We start from the raw sequence: 21,237 nt of genomic DNA on the forward strand, positions 1-21,237 counted from the left end.
CTGTTTTCTGCCCATGGTTTAACTTTGTGAGGTATTGGTATTTTTATTTCAGTCCACATAGTGCCTGGTTTCACCAGCAAGCTACTGCGGTATCTGCAGAACTAAAAATAAGCCATTTCTCATGGAAAATGTCATATTTTTCACATTTTAGCCAGTCTGAGCTGAAGAGCTGTGAAGGTCTCAAGTTTGCTTCTGATGTGCATGCAAAAGTTGGGATGCTCACCCAGCACCCCCCCACCCTCCTTGGTGGGAAAGGCCATGAGATGGGGCTTCCCCATGGGGAGGCCACCGCTGTTGCCGGAGCTAGTGGCTCCCGCGCCCTGCTGGAAGGAAGGGAGCAGGGGCAGCCCGTGTTTGTTCCTGCTCACATCACCCTCTGAGGCTTTAGGAAATTTGGGATCACTCAGAACCGTTTTAAGATCTGGGGAAAGGGTTTTGTATTAAGCAGAATGAGTTTCTCGTGTGAGCCCGACTCAAGGTGGCAGTGAAAATGGATCTTGGAAATAAAGCCGTGCAGAAGCATCCACCTTATAGAAAAGCTAACAAAAAATATATGGATTGTGGAATTACTCTTTGCTGAGAAGGGAATTCAGATTTTATTCCTTTTATTACATTTTATTTCTTGCGTCATTACAGCGTACAGAGGCAGATTATTCCCCAGTTACAAAAACAGTTGTAGTGAGATGCTGCAGTTGAAAAGAACAAAACAGGCAACAGTTCAACATTCTCAGTTAGGATAATTATGTTAATATTAATGGATATTAATTTCTGTTTATTTTACAAATATTGTATTAGGAAACTAGCTTTCAGATTCACACCTCACCAAATGCTTTTCAACAATGATTTGTTTCATTAATTTTATCAGCTGCATTCCTTATTTTTTTATAGCACTTTCTTTGCTGAGAGACATTAATCCATGATAGAGCATCCTAAAAGTCTGTGCAGAGGAACCGAGCTGATAAATGTCGGTGTATAGGCTGCTCAACACTGTCAGTTTTTCAATTTGCAGTGCAGTTGGGGCACATAATAAATTTCTGGTTTTTTAAATTTTTATTTTAAAGATATCGAAAAATTTCTGTGCATATTTTCTCACTGTTTTAACATACGTACGAGCCCTCAGCATTCAAATGTCAAGTGATGATATGGGTTAAGTAATAAACCCTATGGTATTATTTTTGGAATACCTATAAAAATAACTAACACAGTTTAAAGTCGGTGTCTTAGTCAAATATTCAGTGCAGAATTAGTTTTTAGCTGAATTCAGTACCCGCCATTTCTGAGTTTCTCACTAATGAATATAAGATGCTAATGGGAAGCGAACAGGAAAATGTTCTGCATATGCTGAGTTGACCTTATATTCAAAATAAGAAAATGCATGTGCCACATGTTTAATTGGTGAAAAAATAATAAAATGCATTTGTGCTTACACCTGAATGAAAAAGAGGACAGTGCACAGGTTGTTATTTAAAATGTTTGCTCTAAATTCTGAGATTCAGAAAATGTGGTGGCCTTCTCTAGAATGGCAAGAGCAGGGAGGGGTAGCTGACACTAAATTTTGTGTCTGGTTTTGATCCAGATTCATTCTTGCTGATACAACCATTCGTTTCTGGAGGATATTCTGCTCCTAAGTATTGCAGTTTTCCTCTGGTGTGCCTTTACCTATCACGGGGGACATGGGTGGGCAGCTGGCACCAGGGAGCAGGGACTGGGACCTCCAGCGCGGCCAGCTCCGCCTGAGTTACGCATGGCACATATATTATTCTTTAACACTTGTCTGCTAGTAGGCTTTATGTACAATAATCAGATGGCTGCCTACGATGTAACACCTCCCAGATGATAAACGCTTCCCCAAAATGAGTGTGTAAAGCCAAGGCAGGGATGGAGGTGGGCAGAACCTTCTCCAGGTAAGGGCAAGCCCTGGGCGAGGGTTTTACAGGCTGAAATCACCACCCTAAGCAGGACGCCAAGCTTTTTTTTTTTTTTTCTCCACGCTATCCTGTCAATTTGCTGTGAATGCTCCACTCGATGCTGAATTCCTCTGCTAAAAACTGGAGATGGAGCTAAAATTCAGGTCTTGCGATCAAAACTCTCGGTAGTGTGCTGACTCTCGTGTCTGGCAAGCGCTGCCGGCTATGAATCAGCATGGGAGTGTCAATAGGGAAACCTTACAATAAAAAAATAGGTGCTGTTACATTCCCTCCCCTCCTCCCAGGTTGCTGGGCCAAATTTCTTTGTCCCTCAAAAGCAGCTCTAGCCAACCCAGGCAATAGAAATGTCAGTTGAGTAGACCCTGGCTCACCCCTTGGCTCGCTTAAACCAGGCGATGCTGTTGAGTTAACCCATGACACACGTCAGCTTACCTTCCTGTCTTTCTCCAGAATAGACAGAGAATTCTATTTTTCCTATTTTTTTCCCTGGACCTTGGCCAGCTCAATAGAGGTCAAGTACACCAATCTGGGTCTAAACTACAAGAAAAAAAAAAAAAAAAAAAAAAAAGAGCTGCATTTCAACCTTTTCCTCTAGCAGAGTGACAATATAATTCATGTTTATATTCCTGCCTTTGCCACTGTCCTGCTGTTTGACCTTGGGCAAGTCACTTCATCTTTTTGGACCTTCATTTCTCCTCCAGCTCATTTCTTTTGTATTTAGACTAATACAGGGCGAAAATCGACTAATGTCTATGGGGCAAAATGTGGCTGATGCTGTGCATTTGTATTGCTACTACGTAGCGTATCCATCTCCTGGACTCGAGGTCTCAGGCAGAAGTTAAGGAAGATAATATCAGCCACATTCCAAGCTATGGGATAAATGTGGAGCAACGTACTGTCCCTGTGCATGCACACATGCTGTGTGTTCTCAGTATTCCTTGCGTGTTGAAGATGACTCAGAAGAATTCGTTCCCAGCCACCCAAATTAGCAGGCAGCCTCTTTCATGTAAAGCAGCGCCGTGCCCACCAGTCCTGCCATGCAGCAGGAAAAGCAAAACGCTTGCTCTGTGCTGAGCTGATTGAATTTGTTCAGATTAGACCAGGAGCTGAACAAACTTGAAATGCCTTCATTTGAGTGAAGCTCCCATTTTTATGGAGATATTTGGCTGTCTTCAGATCTAATTTCAGGATCCAAACACTCCAATTTCCCTATAAGAATGTGTTCAAACACCACTTGACTGCTATTCTTCTCCCTTGCTGCAGAGCTGGGAAGTCATCACGTCTGATGAGGATTCATTATAAAGTTGACAATTTGCCCCTTCCCTTCAAAAAAACTCAGCCAAGCTGCGTTCCTTTCAGCCCACACTGACTCTCATCTGAAACCTTCCCTGCCGCTCTTAAGAAACCTGAAATATCCAAACTGCAGGATTAAACCCATCCTTGCCCCCTCTAAACAAACAAACAAATAACAAAAGAGGGAAGAAATTATCTCTACGGTAAGGTGATGAACGTAAAGAGCTTATATGTTAATCATCAGCAGAAAAAAAATCCCCATGGCTCACATGGCCCTGAAGTCGGAAAGGAAGAAAGGGAGAGATAAAGGGAGAATACGGACATCGGGAAAAGAAAAAAGGCAAGAGGCAGAAATGCGACGTGCCGCTGCCACGAGTGTTGCTTGCCCGCCGTGCCGCAGCGCTGGCAGAGCCCGTCCGGACCGGTTAACTGGATGATGCAACTTTTAAACTCCCAGTAATTCCTGCAGCGAGCCCGCTGGGTTCCAGATCGGCCGCACACACCTGGCTGGGGGCCATCCACCTGCGGCCCCCTAGGTGCCCCGTGCCGCCTGGCAGCGGCGCCCTGGGTGGGCTGGGGGGGGTCCCAGCAAGCCCCCTTCCCTCCGGCCAGCCGCGCTCGCCTGTGCACCCATCACTTATCCAGACATTCCTTTCTCCCCATAATGCCTCTTTGCAAAATAAAGGCAAATTGATTTATTATTATTTTATTTTTGAGGTATGCCTGGTCTGGAAGGAGTTAAAGTCATTATCTCCTTGGATGTCCACAGCAGCACCACATCCCCGCTGCGCTCCATCAGAGCTGCTGGGGCAGTGTCAGCGATGACTTCACCTCCGCGCGCTGCAGCATCGCGCAGTGCCCAACTGCTGGAGTTTGCTAATTTGTGTGTTTTCACTCGAGGCCTGCTGATTCAATCATTTTAAAGATGCCCATTTCTTCCAAGCCAGGGATTTTATGACTCTAAGGATTAGAAGCTGTTATCCCAACAAACCCTGGAGCTCTATATATTCTGATTTTATGGTAAGCTTCACTAATAAACTGTTTAAAACATATGCTAATTGTGTTTATTGTATTCTTTAATTATCATATGTATCATTAAAGATGTACTATCCCGTTTGGAATCCTAATACTGAATGCCCTGCCTTTTTTTTTTCTTTCTTTTTTTTTGATACCATTGCACAGTACTGCATTACTTTAAAAAAAAAAAAGCGAGGAAATAGAGAGATATATATTTTAACAAGGAAACCTATTTTGGATTTTCATTGTTTATTTAAAAGTAAAGTCTTTGAATTTAATGTGGAATCTCTCTCCTGAAGAAAGGCAGGCAGGGAATGACATAACAAAACATGGCATTCTGTCTCTGTGCATTTTATTCCTTAATTTATTTTTTAAATATGCCTCCCTATAGTCTATTATGCTTAGTTTTCTGTTTTCATACGGCTCAAAATGATAATTTGCACAGCCAAGATGGGTTACAAAAGATCAGAATAATTGTCCCCTCATTTTTGTTATAGCTCATTATTCTTATCATACATAAACACACTCATATAGACGCTCCTGCACGTGCATAATAAATAAGTATATTATGTATATGTACACACATCCATGTATACATATGTATATTCACACTTATTCTCGTGCCAATTTTTTCCCCAATTAATGGAGAGTTGTTTTCCCCAAAAAGAGGTACCAGTCTTCCTAGCCATGTGAGTAATTTTCACTGCTTTGAAGACTGATCTTCATTCTGAATGTGGTTTTATCCTGCCCCTTTAAAACGAGGGTTCCCCTGTACAATAAAATCTTCATACTTAGCACTCACAATATATTCCCCTCCACTGACCTGCTCCCAAGCCCTGAGCACTATTGATTGCAATGGCCTGCCCTGATTCCTCCCTTTGCTATTTTGATGTGATTATTTTCTTATTTTCTTTTTTTTTTTTTTTTTCCCACCTGGGAAAATGAATTGGCATTAACATCAAGGAATTTTGCTCACTGCTGAAAAACAAAGCAGCAACAGCAAAAAAAAATCTAAGCGTTTTTCAGCTGCGCAAGTCAAGGAAAATGGATGCGGGCAGAAAGACGCATGTGCATTGAGATCGGTCCTTGGTCATCAATATTGCAGATGAGAATAATAAATATGGGCAGACACATGCCAGCAAAATGTGGGCACGCATGCTTAACACAGGCTTCTTCTTCCTTTCTGCTGGGTCATGCACACTGGTGTGCTCCAGCCTAGATCTTTACAGGTCATTTTCCCCCCCACATTTGAGGGACATCCTGGGAAAAACATGAATATCCCAATAGAAAGTGATGTTTTGATGCAAAAGAATGAAACTACTGGGCTGCTTTGCTGCTGACATAGCAGGGAATTTGCTCTCAGGAATTTATCAATCAGACTTTTTTTATTTTAGTTGGTTAAGAATGTTTCCTTTAGGTACCAGATGCTAATGTCACATCATGAATGAAACCGCTTCTGCAAATTGAATAACGTCATTTGCATTCACTCATTCAAAATAACATAGAAAAGTGGCAATGCTGCTCTGTGCTAAAGTTAAAAATCCTATTTCCAGGCAAAAGAGAGTGTCTGCTTGGGTCTCCAAGCCATGATAAAACAATGGGATTTGGATGCTGATAGAGGTCTTTAAAGTATATGTTAAATATTTGTATAATTGGGCCAAAAATAATTTTAAAATCATACAATTTTGGTTTTTAAATAAGGGCAACCGACAGCCTACAGCATCCCTCATCACATAATACAGAACTTCATGTCGGGTCAGATTCTCTTTATAGGGGTGCTGGCTGAATTTGGAATAAGCTGCCTGCAAATGCGTTGCGGCTCTTCAGTTGCTGGGATCACTGAGAACATCATTAATTGTTTGTTTTGCCTTTTTGGAGATTTAGCCCATGTGTCCTTGGTGGTTTGACATCCTGGCCACAGATGTACTTCAAGCTACAGGAAGAAATTTAACAGAAATCATGTTAAAATAAACCTGTTGCGATTAGGGACATCTCAGCTACATGCAGACTAAGCTTGATTTTCCCTGGCTTCTGTGGGTTTAATATTTCACCTCAGCACGAGGGGTGCTGGCGTCGGGGGGACGCTGGGGAGAGCAGGTCCTCCCCGCCCGCGCAGGTCTGCCCTTGCTGCAGCCCCTGGAAACGATCATTTTGCGCAGCCCCAAATTAAAGCATCGCCCTCTCTCTCTATTATATTAATGGATTTTATGCTATTTTTTAAATTACACTGTTTTCAAACTCGAATACATTTGAATGTCAGAATCTAGTACCCAAATATAAATGTCAAGACCTCTGTACATATGTGGCATGTAGGAACTAATTTAATCATCTCAGTGAAGCGATTTCGGATCAGACAATCACTTTGTTTGAGTGGAGGGGTTATGAAGAGGGTGCACAGTTGCAGGAGAATGCTTACACACTATTTAGGGCCACGCTTTTTTATAAAAGGAAAACTAAGATGGGCGTTTGTTCCTGAGTGGAAATTCCCAGCCCCTGCCCATCTCATGGGAACTGGGGTAATTGTATCTCAGGTTCAGAGAAATGACATGAGGAATATTACATTTTCATTTATTGCGGGAAAATAGGGGTAAAAGGGATGGGAAATGATTTTTTTTGCTTTTTTTTCTCTGGTGATTGGAGCAAAAAAGGACAATCTTGTGAAATACAGGCCGCCGGGTCACTGTGAGCAGCTCGGCTCCTGGGGTGGGTGAGTGCACTGGCTGCGCACGCGGAGAAAGCGAATGCAGAGGCAAACCCAGCTCCAGCTTCACATATGGCCTGTGGGCCCCCTCCTTCTAAAATTCAGCTTAGATGGTTTCCTTCCTCCTTTTTACATACTGCATTTAAAAAAAGGCAAAGGCAGTGCAGGCAGCATTTTTTCCAAGAGGTAGGTGCTGAACAGGACTGGCAGAAGGAGCTTGTTCTCTACGCAGGCCAGCTACTCACAGCACTCACGTTACTCAGCCCTAACCCATGTCTTCAACCTGTCTTAGGAGGAAGGAAAGTTCCTCCTGAATTTCTGGGGGGGGTCGGATCAGCTCCAAGCCACTGCTCTGCAAAAACTCTCCTCAGGGTCCTCAGCAGGAGCACAGTGATTGTGTGGGAAAGACCAAGCAACACGGCACCTCCTTTCCTGGGTTTCCAAGCGATCGGAGAGGCGTAGGATGAAGTAGTGTTGTTGGAGAAAGACAAACAAGAGGAAGGGGAAGGGTGGATCAGAGCCTGGAGGCTGGGCACGGGAAATGGGATCAGTGGGGGGGTGACTACAGGGATGGTTGCAGACCCTACATTTAATAAATGAAGGACAAGCACTGACCCAACTGGCCCATGTGCATGGGGAATGTTTGCCAATGTCCTCTCCCTGACACCCCACCAAACCTTTCCATCACCTCCCAAACCACCCCGGCACAGTTTGCATGAGATCCAATCCAGTTCCTAATGAATTTGCTGGAAATAAGTATGGATTCGACACTGATGGCATTCGCCTGTCTTGCATTTAAAACTTTCAGCCCTAATTCTGTCTTCACAACCAGCAGGATTAAAAAGTTAGAACTAAGATAATTTTGCTACTGCTTCAAGCACCCCCCAACAAAACAAACTAAAAGAATAATCAGAAGTGCAATCCATTTTGGAGAGCTTTGGTGAAAGAGGCTTAATTTGTTGGATTACTTGTTACAATTAGATGCAGTATAGATGATATCAAATTATATTAATAGCTCTAACATTTCATAAGTGTTAGTATGAAAACTGTCCAGCCTTGATAATGAAAACATACACAAGCAAGCTTTGTAAAACAATCAAAAATCAATCCGATGTGTCAAGCTGAACATATCAATGAGACAGTTTGCAGTCAGAGGGTTTTCTTATAAAGTGCTGTCAACAGTCAATGCTACACTTGTCTGATCTGTCCAGCTCTGCTAAGTGGAAAGATTTCTCTCTCTCTCTTTTTTTTTTTTTTTTTTTTTTTTTTTAAACCCAATAGAAGAGAAAGGAAAAACAGGAAAATGTAAGCCACGGTAATTCATCTCAAGTATCCTGAAGGACAATTAGTAACAAAGGCTAGCGGTGGTAAGCCTGCTCTTTGGTGTGGTTTGGAGATCCGGGGCTGTAATTATTGAGCCATCCTGCTGAATAGCACAATCAATGCTTGACGGCTGCATGGCAGAGCGCCGGTGCGACGGCTTGAGCCCTTGTGTAAATGAAACGTCAGGCTGGGGGAAAAGGGGGCCATTGTGTTTACCCCGCTTTGATTAGCTTGTAGCGAACAATGAATTTTCAATCGACGCAAGACATTTTAATGGTGTTGTTGGGATCTTTCTTAATAGGTGGTTTGGATGATAGAAAGGGAGGGTGAAAGGCGCTGCTGAGGAGGATGAATTCCCCCCACGCTGTGCAGGTGCATGCATCCAGCCCCGCATCCCAGTGGTGAGGCTCCTCCTGGCTGGACCCCGGTCCATGGTGCGGGCAGAGCTGGGCTGGAAGCAGCCCCCGGGATCAGAGCAGCAGCACTGTGGCACAGTCCTGCCAGCCTTCATGACTGGCTGGGCAGGTGACAGGGGCTTGCATCTGACTACACATTTTTCTGCCTGAAGGTCCTCAAGCCTCCCCACTCTTGCTCCCCTGAGCGTGTCTCTTCTTGATTTGTAACCTCAGGGTTTAGCCCTCTCCCCCTTCCATCATATTTTCCCCCTTTTCCCCCATCTCTCCCAAAAATAAGCTTCCCCTTTGCAGCATCAAGCTCAAGCTTTCCAGCCTTCCCTTTAAATTCCTGCCTAACTTCTCATGGACACATCTCTATTCTTCTCATGTCTTACTTCCTTCTTTCACAGAAGAAATATTTACCAAACTCTCTTTCAAACCTGCCGGTAGCTTAACTTCTCCCTTTGGTTTTCCCAGCGCTGCTCCTTATATTGCAAAATCATCCCTTCCTCCGTGCACAGAAGGAACATTCGATCTCGAGCCAAGGATGTTCTGGGAGACTTTTGTGGATGTGTGCTCAGAAGTTAGGGACCCTACCAGATTTTTTTTTACTGTTCAAAGGTATTTGCCAATCCCCGTTTCTCACCAAATGCAAATATTCCGGTCTCAGGCACTGTCACTGAGCGGGGAAGGGATGGGTAAGCCCAGTGCCTTGTTTCCAGCTGCACACCAGCAGAGCAAACCTGCGCTGCCAGCGTACGTACTAACAGCTGCTTTTTGCCTGCGTGTAGCCTGTAACGCTCACCCCTTCAGGACAGGGGGAATATCGAGGTAAACAAATACCTGCAGAATGCACATTACTTTGCACTGACTTTTGCTGCAGGGCTGTCAGACCGCCCCAGTGAGGGAAGCAGCCCCAGTTGTGCTAAGCCTGTGGGGAAGACAAGTGACAACAGGAATATCCAAATGTTTTGGGATGGTGCTTCCTTCCCTCAGCCTCATTCAAACACACTTGTGTCGCCAACCTGTTCAGCATTAATCCCCCCATCACAAGATTATCCATGTCCCATCCAGATCCCACCAACCCGGTAGCTGGTACATGAGATGCCTTACTCCTGCCATCAGCTCTGATGAAGAGTTCAGTCGCATATTTCTTCCTCCAGCAACTGCTCGGCCACGGAGCAAAGCAAAATTGAACCTCTGTAAGCTGCTCGGGGCAGGCACCGTGCCTTCCCCGTAAATCACCACAGCGCACCTCCTCAGTGGAAGGCAGTCTCTGCAGATGTAATTGATTAGTAACTATCAGCTAATTACAGGGTAATCACATGATTATTTTTGCTTTGCAAACTGAATAGTTGTCATGAGATTGAATAATTGTGCGGGGCAATTTTACATGCAGGCACATACTACTGCTGAGTAAAATCAGATAATCTGTAATGCATACAGCAGGTAGGATTATTTTGTTCCTATCACTGTAGAAGTCCGGTGTGCACATCATTGCATCGTGTGCTTCTGAAAAGGATGTTTGGATCCTATGCTTTAAAGTAGAACCAAAAGATAAGAAATTGCTCTACCAGTATTACTAGAATTAAATACAAATCCTGAAACCTTTGGCAAAGCAGCACCTTCGTGGCTCTGCCAGCCCCAAGGGAAAAGGCAATGCTTGTGCCCCACAGAGGAAGGAGGAGGGCTGAGGCTGCTCCTCTCCGGGGAAGGAGAGGAGGAGAAGCGGAGGCATGGACACTGCAGGAACACACACTGCTTAACCCCGGGGTCTTGTTTGCCTGCAGCCCACGTAGCTGGCGCAGCCAGGCGGTTGCACCTGCAATCAAGTGCAAGGGTTCCCCTCTCCTCCCAAAGCCTGGTCACAAAATGCAAATACAGTGGTCGGAATAATTTGTCCCTTCATAGCTTAGTAAAACTTTGGTGTTGGCAGGAGAGTCAATCAAATCCCAGTAATGCAACCCAAATATTTTCTTATACGGATTGAACACAGTACCAGTAAACGATGTGAAGAAATTATTTTCTCTATTGGCAGTTTGATCCAAAGGGCACACTGGCTTCTGAGTGTCTCTTCCCTAGAGAAGACGATTAAACATTTCAGGCCATTTTCAATGTCACTGATTCAGATCAGTCAAATATTGAATACATGGGGTTGAAGCGGGAAGATATCATGTTCCCTTGGAGCTCCCAGTATTGTGGCATCAGACCTGTGGGATAAATGCTCCCACAGATGAGACCTGTATTTTCCAAATTCAATGGAATTACGAATGCTTCCATTGCCAGGGAATCCTGAAGATTCCGAGAGCTTCCTACATCTCAGGATTCCTGCAAAAAGCACTGGAACTACCAAAATAGGACTGACAGGGGAAAAAACCCACACTTCAGTGGTTTAGAAAGAAATAATATAAAGAACCAACATATGTCTGAATTAAAAAAAAATGCTTGTATTAAATTAAGTTTGGCATTAGAAGACACATTTCTATATGAGCCAAGAGCTAGCAGAACGTACATGGGAATATATTTAGCTTTTATCCAGGAAAAGTTAATACAAGAAACAAATGCCATAAGCACATTCATGGATGTACCGGAGGACAGCTCAGATCCTCGGCTGATGGAACTAAGCCTCCATCATTTGTTGCAATGGAGATACAGGGATTTACCCTGGCTGAGCCTTCTGCTCGGTCCACAGAAATGCTGTTGATGCCAAGGGGGACTAGGCACTAACCAGGAAGGAAGGAAGCTGGAGCAGGGAGACTTTGTCCCTTCGTATTTCTTCATGAAATAACAAAGGAAACATAAGTAGAATGTATTTGTAAGGCCATGCTGCTGTCAGAGGGCTTGGGTAGAAGAAAAACAACACGAGCTTCACTCTTAGATTGTAATGTCCTCAGAAATGGCCATCAGAGGCTCAGCCCAAGGCCCCAGATGAACTAAAAAATGCTCCTGTGCAGCAAAAACTCTCTCAGAATGAGTTATGTTGGGTTTACATGGAGCCATACCTACTCACAGCCTGATCTGAAGATAAAAATAAGGAAAAAACCCCAATTCTTTGCTAGCAGAATTATTTTTGCTCCCAGAAGATAATTTATTAGTAACGTTGCATCTGAAATTAATTTTGAGTGAAACTGAAAGCTCATACACCCTCACTGATCTGAATGTGGAAGAACAGAGATACTTCTCCATCATTCTCTAAATGCCCCCTGATACGTCCCTTCACCCCCACCCCCACCCTCCGTATTTCAGTGTGCACCAGCTAAGCTTTCTTTAGTTTCCAGGTGTAGATTTTTGTAACTGGAAAATATATTTATATCATGCATACTCTTGTTTTAATATCTCTGGATTTGAAAATCTCAGTGGTTAAACTAAGAACTGCATTAGAAGTAGAAAGGAAAGGTTGAAAGCTGTAAGTGAGAAAAAAAAAGAAAGAGGAAAAATCAGGGTCACCTGGTTACAGTCAGACAAAAGCCACATTTCAAAAAATGTACCCTGTAATTTAGTCAAAATGGAAAGGACGGGAAAAAGGTCAATATTGTTTTAAATGAGACTAACAGCTTCCTTTATGTAATGGGTGAACTCCAGTGTGTTTCCGGATGATTGGCAATTTAGCTGCTTGGGGGAAAAAAAAAGGTTAAACTTATCAGCACACAAAAGTGCCAGCAATTTATTTCTGTCACTTTCCCACAAATTAACCTATTTTAAGGCATTCTGAACCTCATCAGCAAGCCCAGGTGTGGTTGGGAATGAGGGTCACCACCAGGTCCACATGCACAGGGGGAACGTGACAGCAGCCCTGGGAGGTGGCAGCCACACAAAGAAGCTCTTGGAGTGGAAGACGAGTCTGACGAGGAGAGGGCTTATATTTACAAAAAGGAAAATAATTATTTAGTGCTTTCCCAAATGAGCAAGGTTTGGTCAGCCTGACCACTGATGTGGACCCCGAGGTCTGATGCTCTGCACCTATCTGCCAGGCAGGAAGGTGTAAGCAATGGATGCTGGGGATGTCAGCTTGCACGGTTCTGCTATGCCAAAAAATATTTAAGGACCTGGGTCCTGCACTGAACAGCCCCTAGCTTTCAAACACAAAGAATATGGACAAGCAGAAAAAAACCATGGCTCTAACCCCGTCCCCTCACACACCTTTGCTCATCCAGTTTGGAAACCTTGTCACATGCATGGACATAACTGGTTCCTTAGGCTGTAATCCCCAGAGACAGCGTGGAGGAAACACTTTCTTCTGCAGCCGCGGCATCTGTCTGCTCTGCTGGCTGGCTGGCTGTGGTGCTGACCGCTTTTTTAAAAATATATTTCTATAAGTTTATAGCTTTATGGACAAACATGAGGCTAGGGTCCCACCACTGGTGACAGTCTCAAGCAGAGGGGTGGCACGCAGCTTCAGTGTGTGCCCAGGCAGGGAGGTTTCCCAGCACCTTATTTTTTTACAGAGCAGCTATTGATCGATCTCCACAGATTTTTTCCCAGGAGACCGGCTTGGCTTTATGCCGCAACCTGCACCGGTGGGGTGCCTCGGTGGAAGGACAAAGCGGGACCGAGGGGGGCACGGCAGAGAGGTGGTCAGCAGCAGGGGCTGGGAAAGGCTCCTGGCACGGCGGCTGCATCGAAATGGGCTGGGAAAGCTGGGGAAATGGTACGGAAGGGGTCAGGGAGGGGGCTGAGTGGGAGGGCATGCTCGAACCCACCTCTGGGAGCCCCTGAGAGGCACAGTTCCCCACCAGGGGTAAGGAAAATGCCAGAGCAGAAAAGTAATTTTTTTGTCATCAGCTTATATGAGAGATACGGGCTTCTACGAGAAACCCGGCTTAAACGAGACCTTTAGCATTAACATTTTCAAACAACAGTTGGTCTTTCCTTTCCATGCTAATTACAGCCTTTCTGAAAGACCAGGGCAGGGCCTCCCATCACCCCGTGTGTACCGGGGCTGGGCAAGGCTCTCTCACGCAGCACTCTGCAATTTCAACAGAAAAACAGCGTAATTAATTTAAACATAATAGCTACAATTTTCAAGAGGACCAACACGAAAGGCTAGTGGATTAAAGCTCCCATACCATTTGTGGCCAGAAGATTCCATGGTCTAGATGCTGAGAAGTGTGGTAGTACCGATCTTCGCGGTGAGGTGCTCAGCTCTCTGAAACCCAGGAATTTTTACAAGGTGCTGCCTCTCAAAGGGAACATGAACACCTTTGATCTAAATCACTCCGTCTCACAGCTGATAACGCTGTGGTTTTCCCTTTAAAACACACCTAGTAGATAAAGCAGCATCCTTCAATATCTGGATATTTTTTAGCGTCGATTTCAAATACAAGGATGCTTGACTGGCCGCTCTACACCGTAACAAAGCTCTTAATGATTGTTCCAGATATGTCCACAGGTGAATCTGCCAGTGAGTTAATCAGCAGAAGATGCTTGACACAGTGATATTTTGATCCTTGGAATTTCCATGAACACTTATGGGGCCTTTTTTCCTTCTCTGACCATTTAAACCCACCATCAGTGGGTCTCCTTCTTACCCTGATTACAACTAAATACTGCCTGGCAGCAAGATGCTGACCTCAAATTAACAGCAAAGACCCCTGTAAAACTTACAGGAGTATGATTTCAATTCAGACCATTAAAATATTTCTACGGCTTCTGCTTGTTCCTTAATGCTTGTTTCATTAAATACCTGAAATACCTGTTTTCACCTGCTATAGGCACCATTACCTCTGCCATCAACTCTTGTGATACAACACTTGTTCTCATGGTTACACCCATAGATGATCAAGAAAACAGACTGAAAATACGAGCTCTTTGCAAGGGGGGAGCCTTTAAAATTTATCTTTTTAGATCTAATTAATACAGCTTAATTATCCTTTAATAAAAATGACAGTCATAATAAGAATAATAATATGATGTAAGCAGTGTCAGGAGGGATGGGCTGTAGATTTCCAGCAAAGTTTTCCAGGTCAGGCAGGGAGAAAAGACCAGCTTAGGAAGGAAACGAGGAAGGCTGAATTTTCACTCGCTCTTTTTTCGCCCTCTGGTATGAGACAGTCAGGTGACAGCTCATGTTAGCAAAACATTAACTTCCAGAGGCCTTTAATAACAGCCTTCAGTGATCCTAGAAATGCTAAAAAGGCCAATTTTTCAGTCTAGGGTATCTGAATCAGTAGCTTTTCATATTGCAGTTGAGGCATAAATAGCCATTGTATCTGCTGAAATTATTTTGATCAACTTATGTATTCACCAAGTGGTGTCACTACCACCGTTCTCGCCATCGCAGTGCTGGAGGAGCTAAGATTCGAGAAACTTGACAGGATAATTAAGTATGAAAGCAGACTGGATTTAGCAGGACCCCAGTGAGTCAACAATCCTGATTGTTTCATCATCTCGGCTTTGTGCTGTTCATATCTTATCAGATTAGATAACAATCTGCTATAGCTATGAGTTGAATTACCATGTTGAACTGCACAGTTAGACCACATGAAAAACATCAATACACATTTAAATAATCCCATTTTCAAACTCAGATAAGAAATGGCCAGCCTCTACAAATCAAAGGCATATCCTCAGGCTAAAATAAAGAGTGGTCTGATTACCTATTCAGTTATATCAAAGTGCAACAATCAAATGCTATTGCCAATATAGCGCAAAGGGTCTTATAGCAGAGCAGTAGCACGACTGCCTCGTGACAGCAAATTTCAGCACTAAAATTCACGGGTGGGTGGTGAGTTTTAAAGGTGAGGAGAGGACGTAGCCAGGTAGCTGCCATGGAACCGGATGCTTTCAGAGTCTCAGAGCCTCCTCCTCCATGTTCCTCCTTGCAGCGCTCACAGGACTGTTGTTCTCAGCCTCTGGTGCAGAAGCTCAGAGGGTCTCCAGGTACCAGGGCGTCCCTTTTCCAACCTCTCCATTACACTCCCTGACACAGAGTCTCTGTTACCAGCCCATGGACCCAGGACCTCTTGTTCCTCCTACCCTGTCTACCCAAAACGCCCTATGCTCTCCCAGAAGACACATTTTACAGGCTTTTCCAGTGGAGACTCCCCACTCTCTCCCCACTACCAGGGGGGTCAGATGTGACCTCCTGGGAGGTGGTGGGGCCACAGTACCTGCAGAACATTTTCCTGCAGCATCTCTGGGGAAGGGGTGGGAGATGACAGGCTTGAAGGGTCTGGCCAAACCATGAGGGCACACAGATGCTCTCACATCCTGGGCAGCGGGCGAGAAGCCATGGAGGCCTCCACTTGGAGATGTCCCACTCTTCCCTTTTCTTCCCCTCTAGTCTATAACAATATGGGAACTGATCAGAATTTCTACTTACAAAAAGGTAAATTTTCCTAAGTTGCCCTGTCTTTAAGAGGCTCTCATTAAAAGGGTCACTCTCTTTCTTTTTTCCTTATTCTCTCTCTCAAAAAGTTACACCACAAAGCTCCATCACTTTGATCTCATGATCTCATATTTCCTATTCTCAGTAATGCCATGGCACATGTAAATGTCTTTTCTTTAACAACGAATGGAGGCCTTGAAGGGCCGTGCTGTTCCATCAGATTCACACAGCTAGGAAATGTATTAATGGAAACAAAATTATTTCTGATTTGTCCAGGGTTGAGACAAGAATTAATCCTGGAGAAGTTAAGTTTGAGATGAATATGCGGCCCTCTTAATTACAGTCACAGTTTCTACCACCCTGCCAGATCCCAATACTGCGTGAAAGCTGGGCGAAATTCTGCAGTAAGAACGCTATTGTTGAGAATTAATATAGAATTAAATAAAAATTAAATGGGAATCAATTTTCTTTAAGTACTGTCAGTCATCCCCCTTCTTTCTTTCTCTTTTCCCCACCCCTCGCACATTATCCTCTGATCTTTTATGCAGCTATTTGCAAACTAACCATTAGTTGTCAGTCTCCAGCCATGCACAACCCAGCCGGCAGCCGGAGGATCCCGCGCAGCCCGCGCAGCCACCGGCACGCTGATGGGAGCATGGAGAGCCCACGCAAGGACATGCGTGACCCACCGGAGCAGGGAACCACTCATTCATCAAGGATCCCTGGAAATCACCCAGTAACGATCCCCAAAATGAGCCACTCTCTTCCCACCCCACTTCCAGCCCCAAAGCAGCTGCTGCCATGTGACGTGGCTGAGCGGCCACGCTCATTTCCAGCAGTGGCACCAAAACCCATGGCGGCATGGCCAGGGTGGAGGGAGCAGCACATGCTGGAGCGGCAGCGTGTCAGTGGAGCCTGTTGTGCTTTAGTTTTCATCAGTGGAAAACAGAAAGAACTGGGGGAGGAGAGGGGCATTAGCTATTTTTTTACACATTTGGCCAATTATTTTTGAAGTTTCCTTTGCTGGGGATGCTTTTGATCACAACATTCTGAGAGGAAACAGCAAAGGAGCATATATTTCCCATAAAAATTTAGATTTCAATAAAATAGCCCATTGCATTTTATATGTTTTTCTGAACTGGAGAACTCTCAGCTGGGTTTACTCAGAAGCTCTTTGGCTGCAGATTAGATCCCGCAGCAAAGAATATCTGCAGCGTTCCATGGTAAATGGAAGGTGGTTGGCAATGAGCATCACCCTCCTGCTGAAATGACCCGTCTGCAAGATGCAAGTGGTAATAAATATGGGCTGTGGATTCGCTGGGCGCTTGTCTTGAAAAAGAGCTTGTTGTACACTAATAGGAGAGGAAAGCGTCAGACTGAAAATACCTTTGGTGTGCTTACGCTGGAAGAAGGTGTGTGAATAAACCATCACTTGATCTGTTAAACTGTTATCTGTTCATGGCTTATATACTCTTCAGGACATGGTTCATCTGACCAGGAATGGTCAGAGAACAATTTCCCTCAAGGGGCACAGTGTAAGCTTTGAGAATAATTGATTTCTTGAATGGTGGCCAAATTGCTGGGATGTGTGCATCTGTACTTCATTTTGGGTCAAACGGAGCATGTTCAATCCAAAACGAACCATCCGATTCCTAATCCTCCTTTAAAATAAAATGTAGCCAGAGCTGAAAGGACAACGCGAGTCTGAAATTTTGGAGCTATATAATTCAGGAAATTTCTAAAAAAATATATCCTATTTCAGTGTTTTCACCTTTGCTAGCTAAAATGATTTATGAATTCAAGCCCTATTTAGTGAACAGTTTTGATTAATGTTGAACCCAATTTTTAGTGACTAAACCATCCATCCAGCACATTCTCTGGGACAGTCAGTTGTGATGGTGACTGGAGAAAAACCCAAAAGCCGCCATCAGGGGTGGTGGCATTTCGAACCTGCCGGCTTTCCAAGGACAGAGGAGGAGGAATTCAGCTCCTGGCTCCACGGAACCTGGAGGGTTTCCCCTGTGATGCTTCCAGAGCAGATAGCTGGAGCTCTGCTCGGCAGCACGCAAACTCCTGGCCCTTCGTTCCCATCTCCGTCATGGGTGTTGACACCATAACCCAACCTTTTCCCGTACAACTTTCTAGCACCTTTATGTGACGCAGGTGCAATGCCAAGAGATCAGCCAACTCCTCAGTGTCGGTTTCCCCCCCCCCAAGCTTTCGCAGGTGCCCTTGGTCACAGCGGTGGCCCCGGGAGGTGATGCAGAGGAGAGCATCCTTGGCAGCTCGCAGGCTGGGGTTTGGGAGCATCTCAGGGGTCTTTCCCAACCTACAGGATTCTGTGATCCTAGGAAGAAGTCAGCTGTGCAGCTCCCCCAGACTGTCAGACCTCATTATATTCCCCAGGGCTCCGGCGCACTAAGGTTAGAGAGACATTTCCAAAACAAGGGGCGAGATACCACAGAGATAATTATGGATGGGAAAAAGAGATGTATTTTTTTTTCTTCATTTAAAAATGTATTGATATATACATTGATGAGCTAAACTGACAAGCTGTGCTTGAGAAAGGAGTAATTGCATTTTTAATAATATTAAACCTGACACCTGCCTTGGCCGATAACACGCAGTCCTGACACTACTTAGCTAGCAATTAGGACACATGAAAAGGATGAAGGGGAAAACAGTATTAAACTGAATCTGCATTTTAAAGAACATAAAAATAAAAAGACTGTTAATTGTCTAACACTTTGTTAATTCAATCAGGCATGCAATTTAAAAATAGCTTTGCTTTTTCACTGAAAGAGGAATTAATTATGATTTCTTCCTGAATCCTATACAGGAGAAAAAATATTTAGGACAGCCATGGTACTCTTAAAAAGGCTGTTTATTAATAAAAGCAGAAAACTCCAATGCTAATTGGTATCATAAGCACAATTAGAAGAGATGTTGTCCTCCATTTGAAAAAGAACAGAGAGCTACATAGCTGAAGGATATTATTGCAAAATGATAAACTGTTCAAAGGTATGAGTGAAAAAGAGGGTCTTTTCTTTAATGGTAAAATGCCATGTTATCTTGTTTAAATGGCATAACTTTGCAAAAGACGCCATAACATTTCAACCTTTTAAAATGTCAGTATTAAAAAATACATATCACAAATAGCTCTTTATACACTTCCTTTTTTCCCTTTCCTTCTTAGGTTTTTTTTTTTTTTTGAAGGGCTTATGTAGAACTTGCAACTTCAAAGGAAACAGCAAAGATGGTTCAAGGTGATCTCAAGTCTTGCAAAACGTAAATAGATTTAGAAGCAAATTTGGCTTTGCAGGGTTTCTTTCCCTCTGTGTGCATGTTTGTCTGTGTTTTAAATAAAAAACACATCCATCCTGCCAGCTGGGTATGTATCGTCTCTAGCACTGAGGGTCTGAAATGGGAGAAATGGGAGGTCTTCGCTCTGCTGAGCCCTTTGCTGTCTTGATTACACAGAGAACTGGTGTAATGACACAGGATGCAATGCAGACCTACACGAAGGCACCAGGAGGTTGGGGTTCTTTATTTATTTCTTGGAAGGGCACCTTAATCATCACCACCAGGGTGCTTACCCCTCTTTTTTTCTTTTTTTATCTTTGCAGTCACACTTGGGTTTCTTCAGGGAAATAAATCTGTGGCTCAGTGTAACAAAAGAAAATTATTTTTTCTCAGGTTGCTGCCTGAACGTGGTGAAACATTTTATAATCACCGGTTTCTAGCGACAACGGTGACAAAAACCAAGGGGTAAAGAAAAGAGACAGTAAAAATACTTCATGCAAGTGTCAAGTGTTAGAAGCTGGTTGGATGGCGGAGCCTCCCTAGTGTTGCAACAGAGAGATGAGCGTGCAGAACTGGTTTGGGATTAACCAGAAGTTGAGTCTATGGCTGGCTGCGGGATTTACTGCTCTTTATCTCTGGATTTGATCCAGCTAACTAGTAGCCATAAGTTCAAACGGATCCCTTAAAGTAATTTTTTTGGTGGCAACTCTTCTTCCATTCTTCCAAGAGTTTTACAGTTGATTTCAGTGGGGTCACAACTGTGCTGTGGCTGTGGACATATTGCCGGAATAGAATTATAAAGTAAAAGGGAGGTTCCCCACCCCCCCGCCCCCCCTTCGATTCCTGGAGGTACCATGTACCTGGAGGGGAGCAGGGATGTCTGAGCTGCCGTTCTGTGTGATGCCCTGCACTGGCTGGATCAACTCTGGTCTCAGTCGCGCACATTGAGCAGCACCCCGTGTGGCTTTCACTTACAGAAAACAACAAATCTAAGAACCCCAAACCAGGAGTTTTGGTACAGTGACCCCTGGAATATTCTGCAAATAACCCATCAACACGTGTATCTAAATGTATGAGCGTGCAAACATGCATATTCATACAGACACACATATATACCCACATTATTTACACACACACACACATATGTATGTAAATATACATATATGTAGACAGTTCCCTAATTTAACGCTATGCAGAAATCCACACACACGCATGAAAATGCAATACATAGAAAACTATAGAAAACACTGCACTGGGTATCTGAGAACACAAATAACCACAACTTGGTTTGATCTGTGGGTTTTTTGCAGTATACCATTGCACCTCTATCAAATAAACCATTGCACCTCTATCAAACAATCGATGACATTGAATATATGCGACGTAAGCATATGCATTCATTTACACATATATAACATGTTATATCTATACATATAAATGGATTATTTACAAAGTATTTCTCAAAATATCGTGACAGTTCATCATATTGAAGGTGCAGTAGTTTGGTTAAAATGACACTGTTGAGCCCCTAGGGTCTTTTTTAATAAATATATTTTTGGCTTCTGCCTTCTGGAAATCTGCACTAGGCTTTGAAACTCCTGAAAAATTGATTTGCTTTTTTATTGCTGCTTAGCCCACACTACACGCCGGACATATTTTTTTCTTTTAATTGAATCTGCCCGTTACACTGCACAAGTGCCAGGACATCAATTTAATATCTACATTTTTTGTAAGCTTTGAAACACACACACACACACACACACACAAACTTATTTAATATGGTTGGATGTTTCTATTTTGCTCCTTAGAGTTTTGATTTGTATATTAGCATTACAGTAGCTGTCCAAGTTGTGTGATATTCCTTGGGAGAAAAAGATATAACGCACTAGAGGATATTTTTTTTTCCTGCTGCTTTCCCGCTGTAGCTTATCTTCTTAACAAAGGCAGGAC

At 43.7% G+C, this 21,237-nt stretch overlaps 1 long non-coding RNA gene across 4 annotated transcripts in view; it reads right to left on the bottom strand.

Annotated features, from left to right (window-relative positions):
- The window catches only part of LOC308070298, a 207,411-nt gene that overhangs the window by 33,805 nt on the left and 152,369 nt on the right, over positions 1 to 21,237 (bottom strand). For 3 of the 4 annotated variants that reach the window (XR_013930696.1, XR_013930698.1, XR_013930699.1), the window contains exon 3: positions 1 to 21,237. This exon is cut by the window's left edge; it is cut by the window's right edge and continues 18,938 nt beyond it. The exons of the other annotated variant lie outside the window; for it this stretch is intronic. This is a non-coding gene — a long non-coding RNA (uncharacterized lncRNA). 4 annotated transcript variants of the gene reach the window in all.

This window comes from Falco punctatus (genome assembly GCF_963210335.1).
Source record: "Falco punctatus genome assembly, chromosome: 10".
NCBI classification, from domain to species: domain Eukaryota; kingdom Metazoa; phylum Chordata; class Aves; order Falconiformes; family Falconidae; genus Falco; species Falco punctatus.